General features: G+C 36.1%; 1 long non-coding RNA gene across 1 annotated transcript in view; it reads left to right on the top strand.

The window, feature by feature from the left end:
• The window catches only part of LOC140845200 (uncharacterized), a 66,679-nt gene that overhangs the window by 13,555 nt on the left and 39,252 nt on the right, over window positions 1-13,872 (top strand). The window lies entirely within an intron of this gene.

Here is a 13,872-nt window from a genome sequence, read left to right on the forward strand (position 1 = left end):
CAAGGATACTTTGCACTAACCTCTTTTTATGCTCCTCAGCACTGAACCTGACTTTCTTATCTGTCTAGATTATGCAAAATTAATCAGCTCTTTGAAATAGCAGTGAGCTATTTTTTCCTTCTGTTAAGAATAATGATTCAAAGAAATAGAACTGATCTTTCACTGTATTTATAAAGTAAAAGTGTAGGGAAATTCCAGAGGAATGTCAGAACCCCTCATTCTACTTCTCACTGCCTTTCTATTTGATTTATGGACATTCTCTAACTTTTCTTCTGGGGGGAAAAAAAACTTCTACAGAAAGGATAAAAACAGAATCTCTTTTGCTTCCAAGAAATTCCTCAAAATAATACAGCACCAACAGTGAGAACACTGGTTTTGTAACTGCACTGGACAATTCAGTTGCTCACATCATGTGTGCCACCATATATTTAGCTGTACCCAATAAAATATATCATACATTTTATTAGAATTGGACCAAATCTAACCTGTCACACCTTTTTCACTGAATAACACCATTCTCAATCTCTCTCCTTTTCTCTTACACACACACTGACATACACACTCGCACATATATACAATTCCATCATTCAGCACAACCTTCATTCCCTAATATCTTGCTAATGAGTTTCAGCCCCGGGCAAATTTGCCGTAAATTCAATGTGACCAAAGAAATTGACAGCAAAATGTTCTTTGGGGTGAAAGGGTTTATTACCCGGTTTGTTCTCCCGGCGTAGGTCAAGCACTAGCATCTCTGCCTCCGCACAGAGCACTGGGCCAAGCTCCCTATATAGTGCAATAATAGCTCATCGCCTAAAGGTGTGGAAGTGGTAGCCCAGCAACAGGCCAGTTACATCATCAGGTGGTTTAAGTTCAGTGAGGATCCTGGCCATAGGAACCCCAACTTCCCCACACCTACTCAAATAGATATATAATATAAATTATATAAAATATACAATTTAAATATAACCATCAATTATTAAAATATAAATAATAAATTAATATTTTATATATACACATGTGCATATGTATATGTGTTTATGTAAGTATAATAATCAAACATGCAATAAGGACTCTTTACATTGTAATTCTGCTTCAAACATCATGATTCAGGAGTGTTTTTTACTTAGAACCACCTGACAGGGACTCTACTCTTTTCCAAAAACACTATGGTACAATGGAAAAAGTTCAGACCTTAGGACCAGGAAGAACTGATTTAAAACTTTGTTCTCAATCTTTCTTATCATGTGAGTCCCTTTACCATTTGAACAGCAGCTTTCTCATCTTTAAGATGGAAAAGGTAGTACTGATCTCTTAGGTCATTTGTAAAAATTGAAGATGATTCAACTGTAGTGCTTAAGAACATGCTAACAACCTGGAATTCAGTTACTGAATTATTTATTGTTATATTAATATGTATATTAATTAACCATATATATTAATAACATTTAATTATTATTACATCATAAATATCTTTTCAATCAATTCTCACTACTCTGTGAGTAAGAAAGTATAGGCATTATCATCTCCATTTTTCTTACAGGAGAGTCATTTGTCTATGACATGTCAAGGTATCTTGCCCAAGACCACATGGCCCATAACTGTTAGAACCAAGCTTAGAAGGTTCAACACTCCTTACACATATTCCAGCCCTTTCCACTACCTGTTATGAACTCCCTTATGAAGACAAACTAAAAAAATATTTGGAATATCAGTTCTAGACTGAATCTGTCATCAAAATGGTTATAAGAGATATTCAGGCTGATAGAACTTCATCCAACTTATGTTTACTAGTCAGATTGCCTGTTTTGACATGAAATTTGTCCAGACTTCATTTCATTATTTAAGTAATTTTTACAAGATATCTCCATCTGTATAATCATTAATCAGTGCCACAATGAAGAGCATTGAATCTTGATATTCAGAAGCATTATGTAAAGCAAGCCAGGCATGCTAATACCTAGGGCTTATATCTTAAGTCTTTCTTGACATGAGATTGTGGTAAGTCCTGACCTTTCTAACAGCTAATGTTTAATTTATATTTTCAAAGCAAAACAACAAATTGCTTAAAATAAAAGGAATTTCATTTCATGCCATCTCTAACCCCACCTCCTTCCTAACACTCATAAACACAGGCACTGAGAAACACAATCATCTTTCATATTCCCAAACAAAAAAATAATGAAAGGACATAGATAAGTGTGTGCATGTGTTTTCTTTCATTACATCAAAGTGGAACTTAGATTAATAACAATAAGCACTAGAGAAAGTGTGTTTGTTGAAAAGCAGGAAATTTTTGTTTTTGACTTAAACCCATCCTCTCATTCTACCCATTTTTAAAATCTCCTCTTTCAAATAAGATTCTCCAGTTCCAACTTATCCTGTGGGATTGCAACCCCCTGAGTGTGTGTGAAAGGAAACACACTGGTAGTCACTGAGGTATTTACATCCTACTGAAGAGATGATGTTGGAAGCAAAAGGAAATGCTGCCTCTAGGATCAAACCAGTTACATTACCCTTCCCTTTCCAAGCCCAACACCAAAATTCCTCCATGACTTTCTTTCTTGTAATCAGATAGGAAATAGCTTAATGTTCCCACATCTGTCTAATATTAATTTGATATCCCTTCATGGGATTTGAGGTTGGGACCCAGTCCACCCTGTCATTGGAGGAAAGACTGGCAAGGCGAAGAAGTAACAAAAGAAGAATATCAATTTCTTGGTTCCTTGGTAGTTCCTTTCACTGTTCCTTTGAACTGGATATCTTTTATGTGTTCCCAAATCAACCTCAGCCTGCAATGAACTTTCACACCTTTAAAATTATTATAACATGGATAGCTAATACATGTTAGTTATGCATGTCGATTCTAATCAATTCAAAGAGAATGTTGGAAATGTAGAGCAGGAAAGGAGCATTGAAGCAGTTGAGACATTTTACTTATTTATTTATTTACTTATTTTATTCAATTCGTTCTTCATTACAGATGGCCAAACTGAGGTCCAGAGAAGTGAAGTTACTTACCAAAAGCTAGCAGAGCTGTGTTTCACATCTGTGTGTTAAAAGTTTCACTACAGTACTTTTTCTATTCTGCATACCGCTCCTTTTTATACATAGGCATCCCTATGAAAATACCACAGCTTTTTTTGTTTCTTTTTAATTTTTAACAAGAAACATAAAGTTCTAGGGTCTTTTTATGTAAAATTCTCTTCCTATAAGTAAACTATATGTTTTAGGAAGTTAAACAAAAATTTCACAGTCTTGTGAAGTAGAAGAATGTTCGTTGTTGCCGTGGTGACCTCCTTTAGGTCCCCTTTCGCAGGTACTTCCCTATATCTTTCACAAATTCAAACTTGTCAGTTGTTCCTAGCCCAACTCCATAAAGGCTTACTTGAAGAATCCAGTCTTTATTGATTCCCCCTTATACTCAGTCCTGCATGTGCTAGCCCTAACTGATGCACTCATATTGCACATATCACTATGGTGGCTAGACACTATTTAACATCCACCTACAGAGATGAGTCCCTGACATGTATGTTCTTCTGGTGCTGTGTTAGGCATAACTCCTTCTTGATTATATGTGAGTTTGAAGGACTGAATAGTATCATGACTTTAAAGAGAGGCTGTGACTCTCAAAATTACTCTGAAATACTCCTTTTACCTGGTTTATTAGTTAGGTGGGTGAGGCTCAAAGTCTAGGTTTGAATGCTATTACTTCATTAGTATTCTTGTCCCTAAAAGACCTTGCAACATTTAGCTGAGCCAACAGTCTTCACAAACATTGATGTTTCATTCACATCACAGTTTAGGAAGCTCTTGCTTCTCTGTTAATGGCTGAGAATAAAACTTTAAAGGAAAGCATCACCACAGGAAGTCTAGCATTGCTTAGAAATGAATAATCTGTGGCTGCCAGAAAACATTACTTGATTATCAGTTTGAATTTTCTTTTGCTCCTTAGTTTCATTCCATTAAGTTTTTCTTTTATTCCCCTGGACCACCCCAGACTGTTGTTCTCTCTCCTAGTTGTTGCTCTATCTTTTAAAGTATTTGGCAAGCTTCAGATTTGATTGATCCCCTTTATTTTTCTCCTCCTCAAGTGCTACCTTCTGTCTTCAATGGGTTCTTCTCTATTGTTCTTTGAGATTAAATCAGTGAATATTATAAAGCTAAGAAATTCTTTAACAAGCTCCTTTGCCCCTTCCTTCATCTTCTTACAAAGGATTTTTTTTCATCTTATCACTTTCCTTCCAAAAGTACCATATACCTTAATTAAATTATTACAATTCTTTTGAGGTTTATGAATAAATCTTCATTTGTTTTCTTTAGTACCATTCGATCTGCTTTTGTTAATTGTATAAATGTTCCCCGTAGGCAGAAAAGCAATATAACTCAAATGAAGCAGGGCTTTTTGTTAAGGATAGTCAATTTGATTAACATCACCGTCAACATGATGAATGGAAGCATTTTGGAACAAGTTGCCCAGTAACTTGAAATTGACAATATAATGTGTTGTCATTAGGACTAAAACAATAAATTCAACAGTGTATCATAGCATTGATCTGGAATGTTCCTTAGTTTGAAGTAAAATAATGATTTTCTGCATCTGCATAATATCATTCATTCTTAGATTCAATGCTTCTAAATAGACTTTATCATCTTGATGCTTAAATGACATAGAAAATAGTGGACTTCATCAGTGCTGAAGGAGTAAAATGGTAATTCAGGGATCTAGATTCTGGGCTTAGAGAGAAAGAAATTAATTACCCATGTGTGGTTAACATGATGTAGTTAATCAGGAAGGATTTATAGCATATATAAGTAAACATTCATGGGAGCCACTTAAAATGCAAACCAGGAAATTGCAAACTTCCAACTATAGACTTTCTCTGTGTCAACCAAATATTTACCAGTATTTAACAGTGGATAAATGTCTGAATAAAAAATTTTCTTATGAAAAGAGAGAAGTTGATAGAAAATAATGTGCCTAAGGATTGGATAAGATTCTTCTCAAAGGCTAATTTTCATTAATAGATCCCTTATATCTTCCATAAACTAAGGTTCTAGAGCTTAGGGGGGCAGAAAATAAAGAATGTATTTTTTGTTTTGTCTGGTGTTTTTCTTGTGTTTGTTCTCATTTGTGTGTGTGTGTGTGTGTGTGATACTTTTCTTTTTTTCCCCTTTAAGCAAGCGTGGGACACAATTTTGTGTACTGGAAAAGAGAAGGTAATTTATAAGGCTAAAACCCCATCAAGTGAAACATCAATAAAAGGGAGAGAGATAAAAAGAGACAAGAATCTTTTGTGAGTTATTTGTTTACCTGACACAAAAATGAAATTACTATAATCATGAAACAGAGAAGAAGCAGTAACTAAATCTGTTCTGTAAGGAAGAAAAGCTGTTGTATAAGGAAGAAAGACATTAAAGAAACATATAAAGACTTTACACATGAAATCTAACTACTTTCCCAGTCTTCCTACAAAGGAACAAACTGATTCTTAAAATTAACAAGTTCATATAAATCTACATCAAGTTTTTATCAATCAATAGCTGCCCTTCAGCCATACTCTCTTGGTTTCATCAACAGTTGTTAAGATATACGTATTTCTCAGATTTCTCAATTATCATTTTAATTTCACTACATTCTGTTTATCATATCTAGGACTTTCTGTTAGAATCTTTGAAGAAACTACTACATATTTCTATTTTGACAAACTGGCATATGCAAATAAAACTAGACAACTTACTTTTTAAGAGACCTAGAATTAATTTAAGTTCAAAATGAAGAAATTCTGTTGTAGACTAAGAATCGATTCCAGGCCATAAATTTTTGGAGGTAAATGCAGATTTTAGTACAAAGATAAATTATGTACAAATGCAGACCAAGCATCTTCAGGGCAAAGAGAAGTTTAAAAGTACTTTGGGGGGAAAAGAAGAGTAAAACAATCTAAATCAAAATCTCCTAAAAGTCTTACCTCTAATCACATTTTCCCCAACAGTACCTTTATTTTCCCCCCATTTCTTCAATGGAGTATAAAAGATACTAAAGGACAAGACTATGAAAAGTCAGAGAGCTGTTTTGTGCTTTAGAATATGTTAGGCCTGTCTTGTTAAGGTGAATATTAAGTAAAAGAAAAGCCTATCACAGAAGAAAAACAACAGATTTTGAATAGTAGGCAAATGAAGTGGGCAATCTTGAAATGCATAGCCAAGGTTCAAAGCGAATTAAAAAAATGATAGCCAGCCTAAGAAGGAAACAGTGAAAAAGTGATTCAAAATGTTTCAACGCTGAGATACTTATATTGTGAGGTAAACACACTTCTTTAAACATTGTCATAAATTACATCCAATAAGTGTAGTAGATATGGTCAATATATTTATATGCTATTTTTTAAGTGTTATGTTTTCATATGTGCTTACTTGTTTTTACACATTCTTCCAGGATATGAGATACTTCTATCATTTTCTTTTTTTTTTATTTAAAAGTAAATGAAAGTGGAAAAGTGTATGTCCTCTTTTGAGTACATAACCCTATATGTATAGAAGGGATGAATATTCTGATGATGAAAACCAAGACATGTTTACCTGGAAGCATTGTGTCTCTATAAAGTAACCAGAAGAAAAATGAAGGCTATGATTTAATGTGTTTGAGATTAAAAAGGCATCTTTGTAGAGGTTAATGACACAGATTGCATCAGGACTTTTTCTGCACCATTTCAATATTTTCACGTTTCTTGAATGAACTTGGGGCATTGTCACTTTTTTTTCCACTGTGCACATTTGATACCATCCTAGTATGAAGCATTCAGATCCCGTAAGAATAAGCAAAAAGTGAGCTACCCCTGAAAAGGAAAGGAGAAGGACCATTTGCCCTGGCTTCTGCATTTCTTTTAACCAGATCCTTTCTCTCTTGGAAATAATTTCCCCTCAGTGCTCAGATAAGTAAAGAGACCCAATGCCAAATCCACCTATTCTGTTGCCATCCTCCTCGTTTGGAGTCCTTGTGCCTCCCTTTGCCCTGAACCTTCCACCCTAAGGAAGGATTCCAGGCTACTGACCTTTCTTTTCTTTCTCTTTTTCAGAATCTTCCTGTCAGCACACTGATCATCTCTTTGGTCCAAATGTGCCCCTTACAAAAATATCTACTGACCCTGACCTTTGAAAAGGGCAAAAGGGGTTTTTAGCTAGAGCTAACAGGGAGGAGATGAAAGGTTTTACAGTCTCCATGGAATCTAAGAATACTAAAATTTCTCAATGCCACCCCTCTCTCTCAGTTTGCCAAGTCCTCGTGCTTCTTAAACAGTGAAAGTTGGTAAATCTGCAACAGAGTAACAAAGGAAAATCATTTGCAAAGTGTTAATTATAGACTATAAAGGGGGATGGAAAACTTGTCATCTTTCAACCTTACTTTCCTTGGTAGAAGTAGCCTTTAAGAATCCCTTTAAATGACTACTTGACTTCTGGCAGGCTTCTGGCAATGCAGTTCCTTGTTTCAGGAGTAATTATTTAAGCTCCCAGTTTAGCCTCCAGCACAGTTTTCAGGAAAGCTTTTTATTTTCCATGTTCTTTCTTCTTAACCCAAAACAAATTTGTGTCCCCACTACAATACCACCTTCCAAGGAAATGAGCTACATCCAATATTGTGTTTATGCCTGCCCTACTACAGAAACTATGCTTTTATCACACACACACACACAGAAGCCATATATAAATTAAAAAATGTGTTTAACTGCACCTTTCAAGATCAGTGAATGACTTTTGATTTGATATTTAATTAACAGTAATACAGCAAAAAATGGCTGACTTTTAGAAGCTAGACACCCACATACAGGTGCAGCCTTCTTTCCCCTCTTGTTATCTTTTGCGTGTGTGTTTTTAATTAAATATCCCAGGGTCTTGGCAATACTGCAGATGTTTAACACATACCCGTTCATTAGAAATGCATTATACTTATCACATCTTGAAGATAGATTTATCAGCTCTTTCTTTCAACCACATGTCCCAGATTAATATGCGTTGTGAGAGAACTTATTTGACAGGTTCAGAAGGGTTGAGCAGCAAGAAGATAACATTACGAATCCCACTAGAATTAGTAAAAAGAGGCAGAGTGGCTGCACTAAGTCATAGTCAATAGTTCAGTTTGAATGAGTACATGTGCTATTATCTTGCAAGCACATAAAAGGAGAGGGAAAAAGATAAGAGAGCGGTATTTTCCACCTGTTGGCACATCTATGGCTTTACTCTAATCCCCATATCTTTCCATGCCCTTCATGAGAGCTTATTCATTTAGCTCTTATGGGCGAATTGAGCTTTGGTATTTTAGATGACTGCTAATGAGACAGCAAGCCTCTCATATTGAGGTTCATAATAGCCCTGAATCCCCAAAACATCATAGATGCCCCATTTGTGCATTTGGCTGGGTCCAACCCATTTTTCCTTTGGGTCTGTGTTGTCTTTCTCACTCAGTAGCTCCACCTGCCCCTGCTGTAATAGCTGCCTTCAACACCATGAAGAGAGCAATGCAGTGGAGAGATTTCCACCAATCACTGCCACTCCATGTGTGCAGTCATTCTCATTGTCCTCCTATTTTAGACTCTGAACAGGAGACATCTCCTGAGTCCACTCCCTCACATCATCACTACCACCTCTTCAAGCATCTACACTATGCCCAGCTCTGTTCAGAGACATCAGGGAAAGTGTTGAACCAACACTGTGAGAATAGAGCAGGCAGTGACTACAGCATGGTCAGTGATGTCTAGAGCACCCAGCATCATTTGCAAAATTTCATTTTCCTTCAAAGCATTTTGCCATTGGTGCTTGCCAAAAAGAGATGCTTTATTGTTTCTATGAAAAGTTCAAGGTAAAGACAGAAATATTTTTGGAACAAGAAATGTGGTACATTTGGCCTTAGGGGAAGAGGAACATTGGCCACCTGCCACACACACTAGAACTAACTCTTCATGCTGAATTGGCTTTGGTTTTAAAGGGTCAATGTTCCTTCTTGATCTCCACACATGAGCTCTATTCCTAGATTGTGGCTTCCTCTGTTAGTTTCCTCCATATTCTGATCTTTTCTCATTAAAGTAAAGCTATTTTTTATTTAATAAGGGAACTCTGAAACCTACATTTTGTCAACATATTAGGAGGTAGAAAAGAGGGCAAGCAGATACCTTCTATGAAACATTTCACTGAGAAATAATTTCTTCTTCCCTTTAGTTTGTGGTTTCAGTAAGTCTTTTCATTTGACATGTACACTGCCAAGCATGATGTACTTGCATTGGGGATACAAACATTGTCCTTGACTTGGAGGACCATCTTTGGAAGCTAGCAAATGAGAAATATGTACAACTCAATGCAGAATGTGATCATTAGGTCTATTCTTAGTACACTGGAAGATTTGGGGAAAAAAGAAGAATGACTAACTCATCATAATGAGTACAAATGCTACTCAAACCAGGGGAACAATATGAATTTGAATTCAGAGGTATGAGAGACCTGATGTGTCTGGGAAAAAGGAAGGGCCAAATCTAACACTGCAGGAGTAGATGAATGCTGAGGAGCAAAGGGTTAGTGTCATAGGATATGTTGAGGCCAGGCCTCAAAGGCCCTTATGCTCCACACTACATACATAGCTTTTATATTACCCAAAGGGCACAAGAAGATCTGTGGAGGTGAAGCAGTTGTGTGTGTCCTGGGAGATATCGAGTCATAAGCATGGCTTGTTTGAATTCTTAAATGGAAACAGTTACATTCCAGTTGAAAGAATATAGGCAGAGTCGTTCTCTATCTCCTCAAATACCATAGGACTGAACTGATGAGGCAGGTTCATTATCAGAAAACTATCTGGGAGGAGGAAAGAGAGAAGTCACAGAAGATGAGTAGATATCAGGTATCAAGAGGAAAATGATCCTATTTGGGAGAAAGAGGGTGGTCTGGAAGGGGAGCATAAGTAACCTGGACCCAACCTTTTACATGTTCATCTTATTTTCTTCTCACTCAGCTCACTTTCTTTGGGTAATGTCATCTATTTTTAGGGCTTCTCTGCAATGAATGTTACACAGCCACTCTCTGCACCAGAGCAGTGGACATGTTACATACAGGAGATAGAAGCAGAGCTGGTGCTTGAATGGTATTTAAGGGTGGAATCAAGCACCTGGAGAATTACCAGTCAGTGATGGAAGCCATTAGCAGCTTTCCTTAAATTAAAGCTTAAAAGTTGCCATGGAATCTATTCCTGTTTTGGTAATGACTCATCTTAAGTTAAAAAAGAGAACACGTACTTTGCCATTTTATTTTTACTTTGAAAATGAACATGACACCCCTAGTGGCCATGAAATATCCAGTTGGTTTCCTCAGGTCAGTTAAAAGCCTTCAGATGATGGGAAAGAAGAAAGCTAACTGAAGAGTTGGGGAAACTGTTACAAAAAGATCCACATGGGAAGAATTTATCCAGCAATGACAAGTTGTGTGAAGATGATATGAGATTGCCAGACACTTTTATGATCCTTTCCTTCAGTCTGGCTTATATACCTTTTAAAGGAGCAACATGGTTTGATAGGGAGGCATCCTTGAAAACAATTGACAGAGCAGAGAAAACATTGATAGGATCTGCAGCCACAGAACACTCAGCTACAGTGAGATTTGTTGTAGGACAGAAATGACAGCTATATAACAACATCTTATGGATATGGGCTTCTTCAGCATGGATAGAAAAAAAAGAAACAAAACAAAGAATGGATACTCTGGCAGAAAATGCCTGCAGCGTAAGTTAGGGGCTTTGATAAAACCAACTGGGCTACCAATAAAGTAGTACAGGAGGGAAAAATGGAGAGGCTGCTGCAGTGATGGAAGATTGTAGGGCAAACTCCACACCTTGAAATGTTGTACCTCAACTCCACTGTTAACAATAGAAGAGCTATCACATACCAACCACAGCTTAGACTTCTCCTTTTCGCAGTTGAAGCATTGACAGATGTGTAACACTAGGGTGACTTTCCAGAGATGATATGATAACAACAAATTAAAGCAAGATGAAAATCTATCTGGTTGCACAGGTGGAATTCATAGAAACAAATGCTGCACTGAGATTCATGCTGCTTATAATAAGTTCATAATGATCTTAACTAAAAAGTCAATTCTAAAATTACTGTCAAAATACACTGATTTGTTATTTTTTAGTATACTGACTGATCTTTAGTTGAATTGCTTAATTTTAAGTCCCAAGTTCATAGATCTTGAAATGTCGATTTGATTGTTTTAAAATGGGGAATCTTTATATAGCACTATTAGGTTAAACTGTGTAAATCAATGCAGGATATTTTTCTAACATGCTACAATAACACTTCAGAATACTTTGATTTGGTGCATTACTATATATTTTCCCCTCTAGGGACAGTTTAGATGTTAATCCAAGTTTTTCAAGGCAGGAAATGAGGTGTCTGGTTTGGTAAAGAAAGTCGTTCATCAGAGTTACACTTCTTCCTGGTTGGAGATGTGAACGGAAACATCTAAATAGTTTGAGAAAGTTGATCTTGTGATATTGCTGGAAAAGATGTCATAACACTAGCATAAACCATCATTTACTTTCCAGTTCCCAAGACCTAAGTACTTCAAGGCTAGTGATATATAAACAGGTTCTAGTTTTATGAAAAGATGTAAAACGTTGAAGTTCTTTTGTTCTAATTCCTGGTGATGCCTGTGTGTTTAGAGAGAGGAGAAGAGCCCTATTAGGAAAAATGGCCAGGTCTTATTCCATTTCTTTCCTTGTATTCATTCTCTGATTTTGAAGGTGGACTTTTTTCTCCTTTCTTCAGGCAGTTATATCTCATTTGGACATCTCTGAAGAGTGTTGTTAGTTTTAATTTGTGACATCACACTTATTGCTAAATCTTGTCCACTTCAACCAAGGTAATTCTAGATACTATAGGAGACAAAATGAATTATGAGACTTACTTGCCTATCTTCAAGCAACTTACTCTAGAGTTGAAGAGAAAGTATATATCATTGTTGTACCACTTATTGGGGGCTTTGGCATTAAAAAAGTAACAAATAATAAATGCAGCTCATGTGCTTTGGAGCCAGACTTGCCACTCTGTTATTTAGTAACTCGTGAGGATGGCCTTATGCCTTAGTTACTATAGCTAAAAATAGTGTTAACAGAAACACAACGTCGTAGCATTTTTCTGATTATTAAATCAGTACTTACACATAAAGTGATGAGAATGGTGCCTTCAGACATAGACCCATTAAATGTTGTTACTCATTTATTTATTTGGCAAATATGTGCTGAGTACCAATTTGTGCTGGATATGAAGAAATGACTAAGACAAGTTCTCTTCCCTCATGGAATTTATATTCTAGAGGAGAGACACAGACTCAGTAAATATATACGAGTAAGGAAGTGGTAGTGAGTACTCTAATAAGGCAGAATAATTGGCTAACAAATAGGTTGGGAGAGGACTTGCCTTAGGTCAGTCAGGGCAGAAGGAATTATTTGGACTGAAATCCAATGACTCACAGAAGCTGGCCAGCCAGCCATGTGATCCACACATAAGGTAAATAACTCAAAAGGAAGGAAGACCATTGAGCCCTGCTGGCATGATCAGATGAGGCTTCAGCATATAATGCTTAGATTAGCAGAGAGAAAGAATGGTCACTACAGGCAAAGGAGTTGCACCAAATGCAAAGGCTCAGAGGTGGGAAACTCAAGACACAAAGTGTACAACATGGGTTTTAATATATCTACCTAGTAAATAAAACAGTTCTTGTACCTCTACTATAGTCGATAGGGAGAAGAGGAGGAACCAGCAACACATAAGCACATGTGCGTGCGCACACACACACACACACACAGAGGAATGGTTGGTTAAAGGGGTTCCAGGATAAACTGAGAAAATGAGAGTACAGATTTTTCAAGAAAAGCTCTCTCAACCATTCAGCAATATAGATTCCATGCAGAATAAAAGCTAAGAAACTACCTTTAGATTTGTCAAGCAGGAGATCATCACCAGGGACAGGAAGAACACTGGGGTTGGAAAGTAAGGTCATCTTTTGTCCCCCTATCCTTTATTTCCTTGAGTTTTCAAGAAAAGTCTATCAGGCAAAAAGTCATGATGTTAGTCCTTTCTATAATGCTGAAAATAAACAACATGGCCATATTCATAACCATTAAATTGCCAGATTCCACTTTTTAAAATTAAAATAACCAAAAGCATTTAAAAACAATTATAGTGTCACCTCCCCCCAAATAATATAATGTCACCAAAATAAACTTCTAAATTTATGTGAAAATATGTAATTAAAGGTATAAGACAATTGTACATTCTGATGTTTCATGCTGGTAGAGTTGCTACCATGAAGAGTTTCTCCAAAAAAAAATAGAATGAGTAAATTAACACAATAGAGTTTTCTGAAGATAATTTTTATTTATTTTCTTTTAAAAGACAAATTTAATAAAATATAAGAAAGAAAAGGACAAGAGTTTCGAAGGTCAAGTTAAGCATTTTTCTTTAACAAGGTTATTTTGACATTACTAAATGGAACAGCCACAGAACTTTGAGCAGCTCTATTAGATTAATGATAGCATCAATGGCAAGAAAAAGTACTATTTGTTAAGCACCTTTCCCCCTCAGTACTTTAATTCTGCTTGAGATAGAGAAAATGGAGATGGAAAGAAAGCCTAATCTAACACTGGTCACTATATATTTTCTTTTTCTCTCTTTTATTTTTTCTTTCAAGTCAATGAGCAAGAATCAACAGCAAAAAATAGCCTTTTCCACAGAGTACCAAAAAAATCAATAATCAATCTTGCCAAAAGAAATTCAACAACATTTCAGTACTCTCACAGATTAGACAGACTATATTGATAATAAAAAAACATAT

Source organism: Manis javanica, chromosome 12 (genome assembly GCF_040802235.1).
Source record: "Manis javanica isolate MJ-LG chromosome 12, MJ_LKY, whole genome shotgun sequence".
Classification (NCBI taxonomy): Eukaryota; Metazoa; Chordata; class Mammalia; order Pholidota; family Manidae; genus Manis; species Manis javanica.